The sequence below is a fragment of the Rhinoderma darwinii genome (assembly GCF_050947455.1).
Source record: "Rhinoderma darwinii isolate aRhiDar2 chromosome 5 unlocalized genomic scaffold, aRhiDar2.hap1 SUPER_5_unloc_49, whole genome shotgun sequence".
Lineage (NCBI taxonomy): Eukaryota > Metazoa > Chordata > Amphibia > Anura > Rhinodermatidae > Rhinoderma > Rhinoderma darwinii.
Genome location: NW_027461808.1, coordinates 322,846 through 335,023, shown reverse-complemented (window position 1 = coordinate 335,023; position 12,178 = coordinate 322,846). Strand labels below are relative to the sequence as shown.

Here is a 12,178-nt window from a genome sequence, read left to right as displayed (position 1 = left end):
TTGACTAAAAGCAGATTCCAAAAGTGTTTTTGTCTTTGCTATTGTTTCTGTCTTTCTGAAGGGATCTCCCCTTTTAATCCCATTATTTCAACACCTGTTGGACAATGCATGAGTGATAATGAGCTCATTGATTAATGCAATTAATGAATAGATTGCCACCTCTTGTTGTGTGTCGTCTGTGGTTTCTGTGTTTCCGGCATTTCACATTGGAACACCTCATTCACCTTCCTTGTCTCTCTCCGCCCTCCCTTTTAGGTAAGTTAAAGAGCTGCACCTGAGCCAGCCACTGATTGATTGATTGATTGATTGATGAGTTGATTGATTGATTGATTGATGCAGCACAACAGTCAAATAGTGGAGTGGAGTAGGGGAACAGCAAACAGCCAATAAAGCAGCCCGCCCGCTCGCCTGCCCGCCACATGGACCTACCTGTGTACACTAGATGGATGTGATGGAATGTACTGTCGTCCCTACATTTCAAGAAGAAGTAAGAATTGCAGTTGCAACAAAGCCTTGCTTGCCTACAAAGAGAGCAGCAATTTGGATTTGTTACTATGTTACCTAGAAGAATAACAAACTGTGCAAGGATGGAGGTTGTAGGAGCAAGGAGAAGTTGTCTGTAAAGTTGGTGGATGCCTATTTTCCATTTTGCAGTCCCTTGTCTCCCTCTTGTGGCCTCCTGGAGGCAACTAGCTGTGCAAAAAAAAGACAGCCTGGCGGCCGGCTGTTGCAGTGTTGCCCTCTCAGGCAACACTGAGTGACTGACTGAGCCTCACCGTCTTATATAAAGTTCAGACGGAACTTTGCACGTGTCATAGTGGAGCCCTCAGGATTCCAGAGCCAGCTTTCTGACATCATAATGGGGCCTCAGAGATAAAAGCCTGGGCCCAGGCAGTGTTGGTCAGTGCTGCTCAGCAGGCAGCACTGGACTGGACTGGATTACAGCTGATACAAGGTGTGAAGGAACAAGGGGTGGCTGTGGGCATGCACTTGCTGCCGCTGCCAGTGTTTATCTGCATGGCAGCAGGGCATTTGGGCGTTGCCAGGAAGGCGTTTTTATGTAGATTCCTCCTCTTTCAGCACTGCATTGTGGTGCAAGCAAAAGAAGCAAATCCTGTCTGGCTTCCTCTCCGGCCTTTATTCACCTCCCGTGTAGCTGTGAGTGTGTGAGCCTGCAGGGCCCCATGGAATTGCCTAGAAGTAGGCTGAATCGCTGCAAGGGCTGAACAGCAGTATCGGGCAGGCTCGGGCAACGCGCGGCCCGTTCGGGTTATCGCTTCTCTGCCTTTTGGCTAAGATCAAGTGTAGTATCTGTTCTTATCAGTTTAATATCTGATACGTCCCCTATCTGGGGACCATATATTAAATGGATTTTTAGAACAGGGAGATGGAAATAGAGCTTGCTCTGTCCACTCCACGCATTGACCTGGTATTGCAGTATTTCCAGGACCGGTGCACCCTTTCCTTATGTGTTGACTAAAAGCAGATTCCAAAAGTGTTTTTTGTCTTTGCTATTGTTTCTGTCTTTCTGAAGGGATCTCCCCTTTTAATCCCATTATTTCAACACCTGTTGGAAAATGCATGAGTGATAATGAGCTCATTGATTAAATGCAATTAATGAATAGATTGCCACCTCTTGTTGTGTGTCGTCTGTGTTTCTGTGTTTCCGGCATTTCACATTGGAACACCTCATTCACCTTCCTTGTCTTCTCTCCGCCCTCCCTTTTAGGTAAGTTAAAGAGCTGCACCTGAGCCAGCCACTGATTGATTGATTGATTGATTGATTGATTGATGCAGCACAACAGTCAAATAGTGGAGTGGAGTAGGGGAACAGCAAACAGCCAATAAAGCAGCCCGCCCGCTCGCCTGCCCGCCACAATGGACCTACCTGTGTACACTAGATGGATGTGATGGAATGTACTGTCGTCCCTACATTTCAAGAAGAAGTAAGAATTGCAGTTGCAACAAAGCCTTGCTTGCCTACAAAGAGAGCAGCAATTTGGATTTGTTACTATGTTACCTAGAAGAATAACAAACTGTGCAAGGATGGAGGTTGTAGGAGCAAGGAGAAGTTGTCTGTAAAGTTGGTGGATGCCTATTTTCCATTTTGCAGTCCCTTGTCTCCCTCTTGTGGCCTCCTGGAGGCAACTAGCTGTGCAAAAAAAAGACAGCCTGGCGGCCGGCTGTTGCAGTGTTGCCCTCTCAGGCAACACTGAGTGACTGACTGAGCCTCACCGTCTTATATAAAGTTCAGACGGAACTTTGCACGTGTCATAGTGGAGCCCTCAGGATTCCAGAGCCAGCTTTCTGACATCATAATGGGGCCTCAGAGATAAAAGCCTGGGCCCAGGCAGTGTTGGTCAGTGCTGCTCAGCAGGCAGCACTGGACTGGACTGGATTACAGCTGATACAAGGTGTGAAGGAACAAGGGGTGGCTGTGGGCATGCACTTGCTGCCGCTGCCAGTGTTTATCTGCATGGCAGCAGGGCATTTGGGCGTTGCCAGGAAGGCGTTTTTATGTAGATTCCTCCTCTTTCAGCACTGCATTGTGGTGCAAGCAAAAGAAACAAATCCTGTCTGGCTTCCTCTCCGGCCTTTATTCACCTCCCGTGTAGCTGTGAGTGTGTGAGCCTGCAGGGCCCCATGGAATTGCCTAGAAGTAGGCTGAATCGCTGCAAGGGCTGAACAGCAGTATCGGGCAGGCTCGGGCAACGCGCGGCCCGTTCGGGTTATCGCTTCTCGGCCTTTTGGCTAAGATCAAGTGTAGTATCTGTTCTTATCAGTTTAATATCTGATACGTCCCCTATCTGGGGACCATATATTAAATGGATTTTTAGAACAGGGAGATGGAAATAGAGCTTGCTCTGTCCACTCCACGCATTGACCTGGTATTGCAGTATTTCCAGGACCGGTGCACCCTTTCCTTATGTGTTGACTAAAAGCAGATTCCAAAAGTGTTTTTTGTCTTTGCTATTGTTTCTGTCTTTCTGAAGGGATCTCCCCTTTTAATCCCATTATTTCAACACCTGTTGGACAATGCATGAGTGATAATGAGCTCATTGATTAAATGCAATTAATGAATAGATTGCCACCTCTTGTTGTGTGTCGTCTGTGTTTCTGTGTTTCCGGCATTTCACATTGGAACACCTCATTCACCTTCCTTGTCTTCTCTCCGCCCTCCCTTTTAGGTAAGTTAAAGAGCTGCACCTGAGCCAGCCACTGATTGATTGATTGATTGATTGATTGATTGATTGATTGATTGATTGATGCAGCACAACAGTCAAATAGTGGAGTGGAGTAGGGGAACAGCAAACAGCCAATAAAGCAGCCCGCCCGCGCGCCTGCCCGCCACAATGGACCTACCTGTGTACACTAGATGGATGTGATGGAATGTACTGTCGTCCCTACATTTCAAGAAGAAGTAAGAATTGCAGTTGCAACAAAGCCTTGCTTGCCTACAAAGAGAGCAGCAATTTGGATTTGTTACTATGTTACCTAGAAGAATAACAAACTGTGCAAGGATGGAGGTTGTAGGAGCAAGGAGAAGTTGTCTGTAAAGTTGGTGGATGCCTATTTTCCATTTTGCAGTCCCTTGTCTCCCTCTTGTGGCCTCCTGGAGGCAACTAGCTGTGCAAAAAAAAGACAGCCTGGCGGCCGGCTGTTGCAGTGTTGCCCTCTCAGGCAACACTGAGTGACTGACTGAGCCTCACCGTCTTATATAAAGTTCAGACGGAACTTTGCACGTGTCATAGTGGAGCCCTCAGGATTCCAGAGCCAGCTTTCTGACATCATAATGGGGCCTCAGAGATAAAAGCCTGGGCCCAGGCAGTGTTGGTCAGTGCTGCTCAGCAGGCAGCACTGGACTGGACTGGATTACAGCTGATACAAGGTGTGAAGGAACAAGGGGTGGCTGTGGGCATGCACTTGCTGCCGCTGCCAGTGTTTATCTGCATGGCAGCAGGGCATTTGGGCGTTGCCAGGAAGGCGTTTTTATGTAGATTCCTCCTCTTTCAGCACTGCATTGTGGTGCAAGCAAAAGAAGCAAATCCTGTCTGGCTTCCTCTCCGGCCTTTATTCACCTCCCGTGTAGCTGTGAGTGTGTGAGCCTGCAGGGCCCCATGGAATTGCCTAGAAGTAGGCTGAATCGCTGCAAGGGCTGAACAGCAGTATCGGGCAGGCTCGGGCAACGCGCGGCCCGTTCGGGTTATCGCTTCTCGGCCTTTTGGCTAAGATCAAGTGTAGTATCTGTTCTTATCAGTTTAATATCTGATACGTCCCCTATCTGGGGACCATATATTAAATGGATTTTTAGAACAGGGAGATGGAAATAGAGCTTGCTCTGTCCACTCCACGCATTGACCTGGTATTGCAGTATTTCCAGGACCGGTGCACCCTTTCCTTATGTGTTGACTAAAAGCAGATTCCAAAAGTGTTTTTTGTCTTTGCTATTGTTTCTGTCTTTCTGAAGGGATCTCCCCTTTTAATCCCATTATTTCAACACCTGTTGGACAATGCATGAGTGATAATGAGCTCATTGATTAAATGCAATTAATGAATAGATTGCCACCTCTTGTTGTGTGTCGTCTGTGTTTCTGTGTTTCCGGCATTTCACATTGGAACACCTCATTCACCTTCCTTGTCTTCTCTCCGCCCTCCCTTTTAGGTAAGTTAAAGAGCTGCACCTGAGCCAGCCACTGATTGATTGATTGATTGATTGATTGATTGATTGATTGATGCAGCACAACAGTCAAATAGTGGAGTGGAGTAGGGGAACAGCAAACAGCCAATAAAGCAGCCCGCCCGCTCGCCTGCCCGCCACAATGGACCTACCTGTGTACACTAGATGGATGTGATGGAATGTACTGTCGTCCCTACATTTCAAGAAGAAGTAAGAATTGCAGTTGCAACAAAGCCTTGCTTGCCTACAAAGAGAGCAGCAATTTGGATTTGTTACTGTTACCTAGAAGAATAACAAACTGTGCAAGGATGGAGGTTGTAGGAGCAAGGAGAAGTTGTCTGTAAAGTTGGTGGATGCCTATTTTCCATTTTGCAGTCCCTTGTCTCCCTCTTGTGGCCTCCTGGAGGCAACTAGCTGTGCAAAAAAAAGACAGCCTGGCGGCCGGCTGTTGCAGTGTTGCCCTCTCAGGCAACACTGAGTGACTGACTGAGCCTCACCGTCTTATATAAAGTTCAGACGGAACTTTGCACGTGTCATAGTGGAGCCCTCAGGATTCCAGAGCCAGCTTTCTGACATCATAATGGGGCCTCAGAGATAAAAGCCTGGGCCCAGGCAGTGTTGGTCAGTGCTGCTCAGCAGGCAGCACTGGACTGGACTGGATTACAGCTGATACAAGGTGTGAAGGAACAAGGGGTGGCTGTGGGCATGCACTTGCTGCCGCTGCCAGTGTTTATCTGCATGGCAGCAGGGCATTTGGGCGTTGCCAGGAAGGCGTTTTTATGTAGATTCCTCCTCTTTCAGCACTGCATTGTGGTGCAAGCAAAAGAAGCAAATCCTGTCTGGCTTCCTCTCCGGCCTTTATTCACCTCCCGTGTAGCTGTGAGTGTGTGAGCCTGCAGGGCCCCATGGAATTGCCTAGAAGTAGGCTGAATCGCTGCAAGGGCTGAACAGCAGTATCGGGCAGGCTCGGGCAACGCGCGGCCCGTTCGGGTTATCGCTTCTCGGCCTTTTGGCTAAGATCAAGTGTAGTATCTGTTCTTATCAGTTTAATATCTGATACGTCCCCTATCTGGGGACCATATATTAAATGGATTTTTAGAACAGGGAGATGGAAATAGAGCTTGCTCTGTCCACTCCACGCATTGACCTGGTATTGCAGTATTTCCAGGACCGGTGCACCCTTTCCTTATGTGTTGACTAAAAGCAGATTCCAAAAGTGTTTTTTGTCTTTGCTATTGTTTCTGTCTTTCTGAAGGGATCTCCCCTTTTAATCCCATTATTTCAACACCTGTTGGACAATGCATGAGTGATAATGAGCTCATTGATTAAATGCAATTAATGAATAGATTGCCACCTCTTGTTGTGTGTCGTCTGTGTTTCTGTGTTTCCGGCATTTCACATTGGAACACCTCATTCACCTTCCTTGTCTTCTCTCCGCCCTCCCTTTTAGGTAAGTTAAAGAGCTGCACCTGAGCCAGCCACTGATTGATTGATTGATTGATTGATTGATTGATTGATTGATTGATTGATTGATTGATTGATGCAGCACAACAGTCAAATAGTGGAGTGGAGTAGGGGAACAGCAAACAGCCAATAAAGCAGCCCGCCCGCTCGCCTGCCCGCCACAATGGACCTACCTGTGTACACTAGATGGATGTGATGGAATGTACTGTCGTCCCTACATTTCAAGAAGAAGTAAGAATTGCAGTTGCAACAAAGCCTTGCTTGCCTACAAAGAGAGCAGCAATTTGGATTTGTTACTATGTTACCTAGAAGAATAACAAACTGTGCAAGGATGGAGGTTGTAGGAGCAAGGAGAAGTTGTCTGTAAAGTTGGTGGATGCCTATTTTCCATTTTGCAGTCCCTTGTCTCCCTCTTGTGGCCTCCTGGAGGCAACTAGCTGTGCAAAAAAAAGACAGCCTGGCGGCCGGCTGTTGCAGTGTTGCCCTCTCAGGCAACACTGAGTGACTGACTGAGCCTCACCGTCTTATATAAAGTTCAGACGGAACTTTGCACGTGTCATAGTGGAGCCCTCAGGATTCCAGAGCCAGCTTTCTGACATCATAATGGGGCCTCAGAGATAAAAGCCTGGGCCCAGGCAGTGTTGGTCAGTGCTGCTCAGCAGGCAGCACTGGACTGGACTGGATTACAGCTGATACAAGGTGTGAAGGAACAAGGGGTGGCTGTGGGCATGCACTTGCTGCCGCTGCCAGTGTTTATCTGCATGGCAGCAGGGCATTTGGGCGTTGCCAGGAAGGCGTTTTTATGTAGATTCCTCCTCTTTCAGCACTGCATTGTGGTGCAAGCAAAAGAAGCAAATCCTGTCTGGCTTCCTCTCCGGCCTTTATTCACCTCCCGTGTAGCTGTGAGTGTGTGAGCCTGCAGGGCCCCATGGAATTGCCTAGAAGTAGGCTGAATCGCTGCAAGGGCTGAACAGCAGTATCGGGCAGGCTCGGGCAACGCGCGGCCCGTTCGGGTTATCGCTTCTCGGCCTTTTGGCTAAGATCAAGTGTAGTATCTGTTCTTATCAGTTTAATATCTGATACGTCCCCTATCTGGGGACCATATATTAAATGGATTTTTAGAACAGGGAGATGGAAATAGAGCTTGCTCTGTCCACTCCACGCATTGACCTGGTATTGCAGTATTTCCAGGACCGGTGCACCCTTTCCTTATGTGTTGACTAAAAGCAGATTCCAAAAGTGTTTTTTGTCTTTGCTATTGTTTCTGTCTTTCTGAAGGGATCTCCCCTTTTAATCCCATTATTTCAACACCTGTTGGACAATGCATGAGTGATAATGAGCTCATTGATTAAATGCAATTAATGAATAAGATTGCCACCTCTTGTTGTGTGTCGTCTGTGTTTCTGTGTTCCGGCATTTCACATTGGAACACCTCATCACCTTCCTTGTCTTCTCTCCGCCCTCCCTTTTAGGTAAGTTAAAGAGCTGCACCTGAGCCACCCACTGATTGATTGATGATTGATTGATTGATTGATTGATTGATGCAGCACAACAGTCAAATAGTGGAGTGGAGTAGGGGAACAGCAAACAGCCAATAAAGCAGCCGCCCGCTCGCCTGCCCGCCACAATGGACCTACCTGTGTACACTAGATGGATTGTGATGAATGTACTGTCGTCCCTACATTTCAAGAAGAAGTAAGAATTGCAGTTGCAACAAAGCCTTGCTTGCCTACAAAGAGAGCAGCAATTTGGATTTGTTACTATGTTACCTAGAAGAATAACAAACTGTGCAAGGATTGAGGTTGTAGGAGCAAGGAGAAGTTGTCTGTAAAGTTGGTGGATGCCTATTTTCCATTTTGCAGTCCCTTGTCTCCCTCTTGTGGCCTCCTGGAGGCAACTTAGCTGTGCAAAAAAAAGAACAGCCTGGCGGCCGGCTGTTGCAGTGTTGCCCTCTCAGGCAACACTGAGTGACTGACTGAGCCTCACCGTCTTATATAAAGTTCAGACGGAACTTTGCACGTGTCATAGTGGAGCCCTCACGATTCCAGAGCCAGCTTTCTGACATCATAATGGGGCCTCAGAGATAAAAGCCTGGGCCCAGGCAGTGTTGGTCAGTGCTGCTCAGCAGGCAGCACTGGACTGGACTGGATTACAGCTGATACAAGGTGTGAAGGAACAAGGGGTGGCTGTGGGCATGCACTTGCTGCCGCTGCCAGTGTTTATCTGCATGGCAGCAGGGCATTTGGGCGTTGCCAGGAAGGCGTTTTTATGTAGATTCCTCCTCTTTCAGCACTGCATTGTGGTGCAAGCAAAAGAAGCAAATCCTGTCTGGCTTCCTCTCCGGCCTTTATTCACCTCCCGTGTAGCTGTGAGTGTGTGAGCCTGCAGGGCCCCATGGAATTGCCTAGAAGTAGGCTGAATCGCTGCAAGGGCTGAACAGCAGTATCGGGCAGGCTCGGGCAACGCGCGGCCCGTTCGGGTTATCGCTTCTCGGCCTTTTGGCTAAGATCAAGTGTAGTATCTGTTCTTATCAGTTTAATATCTGATACGTCCCCTATCTGGGGACCATATATTAAATGGATTTTTAGAACAGGGAGATGGAAATAGAGCTTGCTCTGTCCACTCCACGCATTGACCTGGTATTGCAGTATTTCCAGGACCGGTGCACCCTTTCCTTATGTGTTGACTAAAAGCAGATTCCAAAAGTGTTTTTTGTCTTTGCTATTGTTTCTGTCTTTCTGAAGGGATCTCCCCTTTTAATCCCATTATTTCAACACCTGTTGGACAATGCATGAGTGATAATGAGCTCATTGATTAAATGCAATTAATGAATAGATTGCCACCTCTTGTTGTGTGTCGTCTGTGTTTCTGTGTTTCCGGCATTTCACATTGGAACACCTCATTCACCTTCCTTGTCTTCTCTCCGCCCTCCCTTTTAGGTAAGTTAAAGAGCTGCACCTGAGCCAGCCACTGATTGATTGATTGATTGATTGATTGATTGATTGATTGATTGATTGATGCAGCACAACAGTCAAATAGTGGAGTGGAGTAGGGGAACAGCAAACAGCCAATAAAGCAGCCCGCCCGCTCGCCTGCCCGCCACAATGGACCTACCTGTGTACACTAGATGGATGTGATGGAATGTACTGTCGTCCCTACATTTCAAGAAGAAGTAAGAATTGCAGTTGCAACAAAGCCTTGCTTGCCTACAAAGAGAGCAGCAATTTGGATTTGTTACTATGTTACCTAGAAGAATAACAAACTGTGCAAGGATGGAGGTTGTAGGAGCAAGGAGAAGTTGTCTGTAAAGTTGGTGGATGCCTATTTTCCATTTTGCAGTCCCTTGTCTCCCTCTTGTGGCCTCCTGGAGGCAACTAGCTGTGCAAAAAAAAGACAGCCTGGCGGCCGGCTGTTGCAGTGATGCCCTCTCAGGCAACACTGAGTGACTGACTGAGCCTCACCGTCTTATATAAAGTTCAGACGGAACTTTGCACGTGTCATAGTGGAGCCCTCAGGATTCCAGAGCCAGCTTTCTGACATCATAATGGGGCCTCAGAGATAAAAGCCTGGGCCCAGGCAGTGTTGGTCAGTGCTGCTCAGCAGGCAGCACTGGACTGGATTACAGCTGATACAAGGTGTGAAGGAACAAGGGGTGGCTGTGGGCATGCACTTGCTGCCGCTGCCAGTGTTTATCTGCATGGCAGCAGGGCATTTGGGCGTTGCCAGGAAGGCGTTTTTATGTAGATTCCTCCTCTTTCAGCACTGCATTGTGGTGCAAGCAAAAGAAGCAAATCCTGTCTGGCTTCCTCTCCGGCCTTTATTCACCTCCCGTGTAGCTGTGAGTGTGTGAGCCTGCAGGGCCCCATGGAATTGCCTAGAAGTAGGCTGAATCGCTGCAAGGGCTGAACAGCAGTATCGGGCAGGCTCGGGCAACGCGCGGCCCGTTCGGGTTATCGCTTCTCGGCCTTTTGGCTAAGATCAAGTGTAGTATCTGTTCTTATCAGTTTAATATCTGATACGTCCCCTATCTGGGGACCATATATTAATTGGATTTTTAGAACAGGGAGATGGAAATAGAGCTTGCTCTGTCCACTCCACGCATTGACCTGGTATTGCAGTATTTCCAGGACCGGTGCACCCTTTCCTTATGTGTTGACTAAAAGCAGATTCCAAAAGTGTTTTTTGTCTTTGCTATTGTTTCTGTCTTTCTGAAGGGATCTCCCCTTTTAATCCCATTATTTCAACACCTGTTGGACAATGCATGAGTGATAATGAGCTCATTGATTAAATGCAATTAATGAATAGATTGCCACCTCTTGTTGTGTGGCGTCTGTGTTTCTGTGTTTCCGGCATTTCACATTGGAACACCTCATTCACCTTCCTTGTCTTCTCTCCGCCCTCCCTTTTAGGAAAGTTAAAGAGCTGCACCTGAGCCAGCCACTGATTGATTGATTGATTGATTGATTGATTGATTGATTGATTGATTGATTGATTGATTGATGCAGCACAACAGTCAAATAGTGGAGTGGAGTAGGGGAACAGCAAACAGCCAATAAAGCAGCCCGCCCGCTCGCCTGCCCGCCACAATGGACCTACCTGTGTACACTAGATGGATGTGATGGAATGTACTGTCGTCCCTACATTTCAAGAAGAAGTAAGAATTGCAGTTGCAACAAAGCCTTGCTTGCCTACAAAGAGAGCAGCAATTTGGATTTGTTACTATGTTACCTAGAAGAATAACAAACTGTGCAAGGATGGAGGTTGTAGGAGCAAGGAGAAGTTGTCTGTAAAGTTGGTGGATGCCTATTTTCCATTTTGCAGTCCCTTGTCTCCCTCTTGTGGCCTCCTGGAGGCAACTAGCTGTGCAAAAAAAAGACAGCCTGGCGGCCGGCTGTTGCAGTGTTGCCCTCTCAGGCAACACTGAGTGACTGACTGAGCCTCACCGTCTTATATAAAGTTCAGACGGAACTTTGCACGTGTCATAGTGGAGCCCTCAGGATTCCAGAGCCAGCTTTCTGACATCATAATGGGGCCTCAGAGATAAAAGCCTGGGCCCAGGCAGTGTTGGTCAGTGCTGCTCAGCAGGCAGCACTGGACTGGACTGGATTACAGCTGATACAAGGTGTGAAGGAACAAGGGGTGGCTGTGGGCATGCACTTGCTGCCGCTGCCAGTGTTTATCTGCATGGCAGCAGGGCATTTGGGCGTTGCCAGGAAGGCGTTTTTATGTAGATTCCTCCTCTTTCAGCACTGCATTGTGGTGCAAGCAAAAGAAGCAAATCCTGTCTGGCTTCCTCTCCGGCCTTTATTCACCTCCCGTGTAGCTGTGAGTGTGTGAGCCTGCAGGGCCCCAAGAAGTAGGCTGAATCGCTGCAAGGGCTGAACAGCAGTATCGGGCAGGCTCGGGCAACGCGCGGCCCGTTCGGGTTATCGCTTCTCGGCCTTTTGGCTAAGATCAAGTGTAGTATCTGTTCTTATCAGTTTAATATCTGATACGTCCCCTATCTGGGGACCATATATTAAATGGATTTTTAGAACAGGGAGATGGAAATAGAGCTTGCTCTGTCCACTCCACGCATTGACCTGGTATTGCAGTATTTCCAGGACCGGTGCACCCTTTCCTTATGTGTTGACTAAAAGCAGATTCCAAAAGTGTTTTTTGTCTTTGCTATTGTTTCTGTCTTTCTGAAGGGATCTCCCCTTTTAATCCCATTATTTCAACACCTGTTGGACAATGCATGAGTGATAATGAGCTCATTGATTAAATGCAATTAATGAATAGATTGCCACCTCTTGTTGTGTGTCGTCTGTGTTTCTGTGTTTCCGGCATTTCACATTGGAACACCTCATTCACCTTCCTTGTCTTCTCTCCGCCCTCCCTTTTAGGTAAGTTAAAGAGCTGCACCTGAGCCAGCCACTGATTGATTGATTGATTGATTGATTGATTGATTGATTGATTGATTGATTGATTGATTGATGCAGCACAACAGTCAAATAGTGGAGTGGAGTAGGGGAACAGCAAACAGCCAATAAAGCA

General features: G+C 47.6%; 8 non-coding genes across 8 annotated transcripts; all 8 read left to right on the top strand.

Annotated features, from left to right (window-relative positions):
* Nucleotides 1–1,272: 1,272 nt before the first annotated feature.
* LOC142696049 (U2 spliceosomal RNA) lies at nt 1,273–1,463 on the top strand. The gene has a single exon (XR_012864050.1). It is a non-coding gene; the product is annotated as a U2 spliceosomal RNA (small nuclear RNA).
* A 1,268-nt stretch (nt 1,464–2,731) lies between these two features.
* LOC142695964 (U2 spliceosomal RNA) lies at nt 2,732–2,922 on the top strand. The gene has a single exon (XR_012863974.1). It is a non-coding gene; the product is annotated as a U2 spliceosomal RNA (small nuclear RNA).
* A 1,284-nt stretch (nt 2,923–4,206) lies between these two features.
* Nucleotides 4,207–4,397, top strand: LOC142695963 (U2 spliceosomal RNA). Its single transcript, XR_012863973.1, has one exon. It is a non-coding gene; the product is annotated as a U2 spliceosomal RNA (small nuclear RNA).
* Nucleotides 4,398–5,671: 1,274 nt separating this feature from the next.
* Nucleotides 5,672–5,862, top strand: LOC142695962 (U2 spliceosomal RNA). The gene has a single exon (XR_012863972.1). It is a non-coding gene; the product is annotated as a U2 spliceosomal RNA (small nuclear RNA).
* Nucleotides 5,863–7,158: 1,296 nt separating this feature from the next.
* On the top strand, nt 7,159–7,349 carry LOC142695960 (U2 spliceosomal RNA). Its single transcript, XR_012863970.1, has one exon. It is a non-coding gene; the product is annotated as a U2 spliceosomal RNA (small nuclear RNA).
* A 1,275-nt stretch (nt 7,350–8,624) lies between these two features.
* Nucleotides 8,625–8,815, top strand: LOC142695959 (U2 spliceosomal RNA). The gene has a single exon (XR_012863969.1). It is a non-coding gene; the product is annotated as a U2 spliceosomal RNA (small nuclear RNA).
* Nucleotides 8,816–10,094: 1,279 nt separating this feature from the next.
* On the top strand, nt 10,095–10,285 carry LOC142696047 (U2 spliceosomal RNA). The gene has a single exon (XR_012864048.1). It is a non-coding gene; the product is annotated as a U2 spliceosomal RNA (small nuclear RNA).
* Nucleotides 10,286–11,570: 1,285 nt separating this feature from the next.
* On the top strand, nt 11,571–11,761 carry LOC142695958 (U2 spliceosomal RNA). Its single transcript, XR_012863968.1, has one exon. It is a non-coding gene; the product is annotated as a U2 spliceosomal RNA (small nuclear RNA).
* The last annotated feature ends 417 nt before the right edge of the window (nt 11,762–12,178 follow it).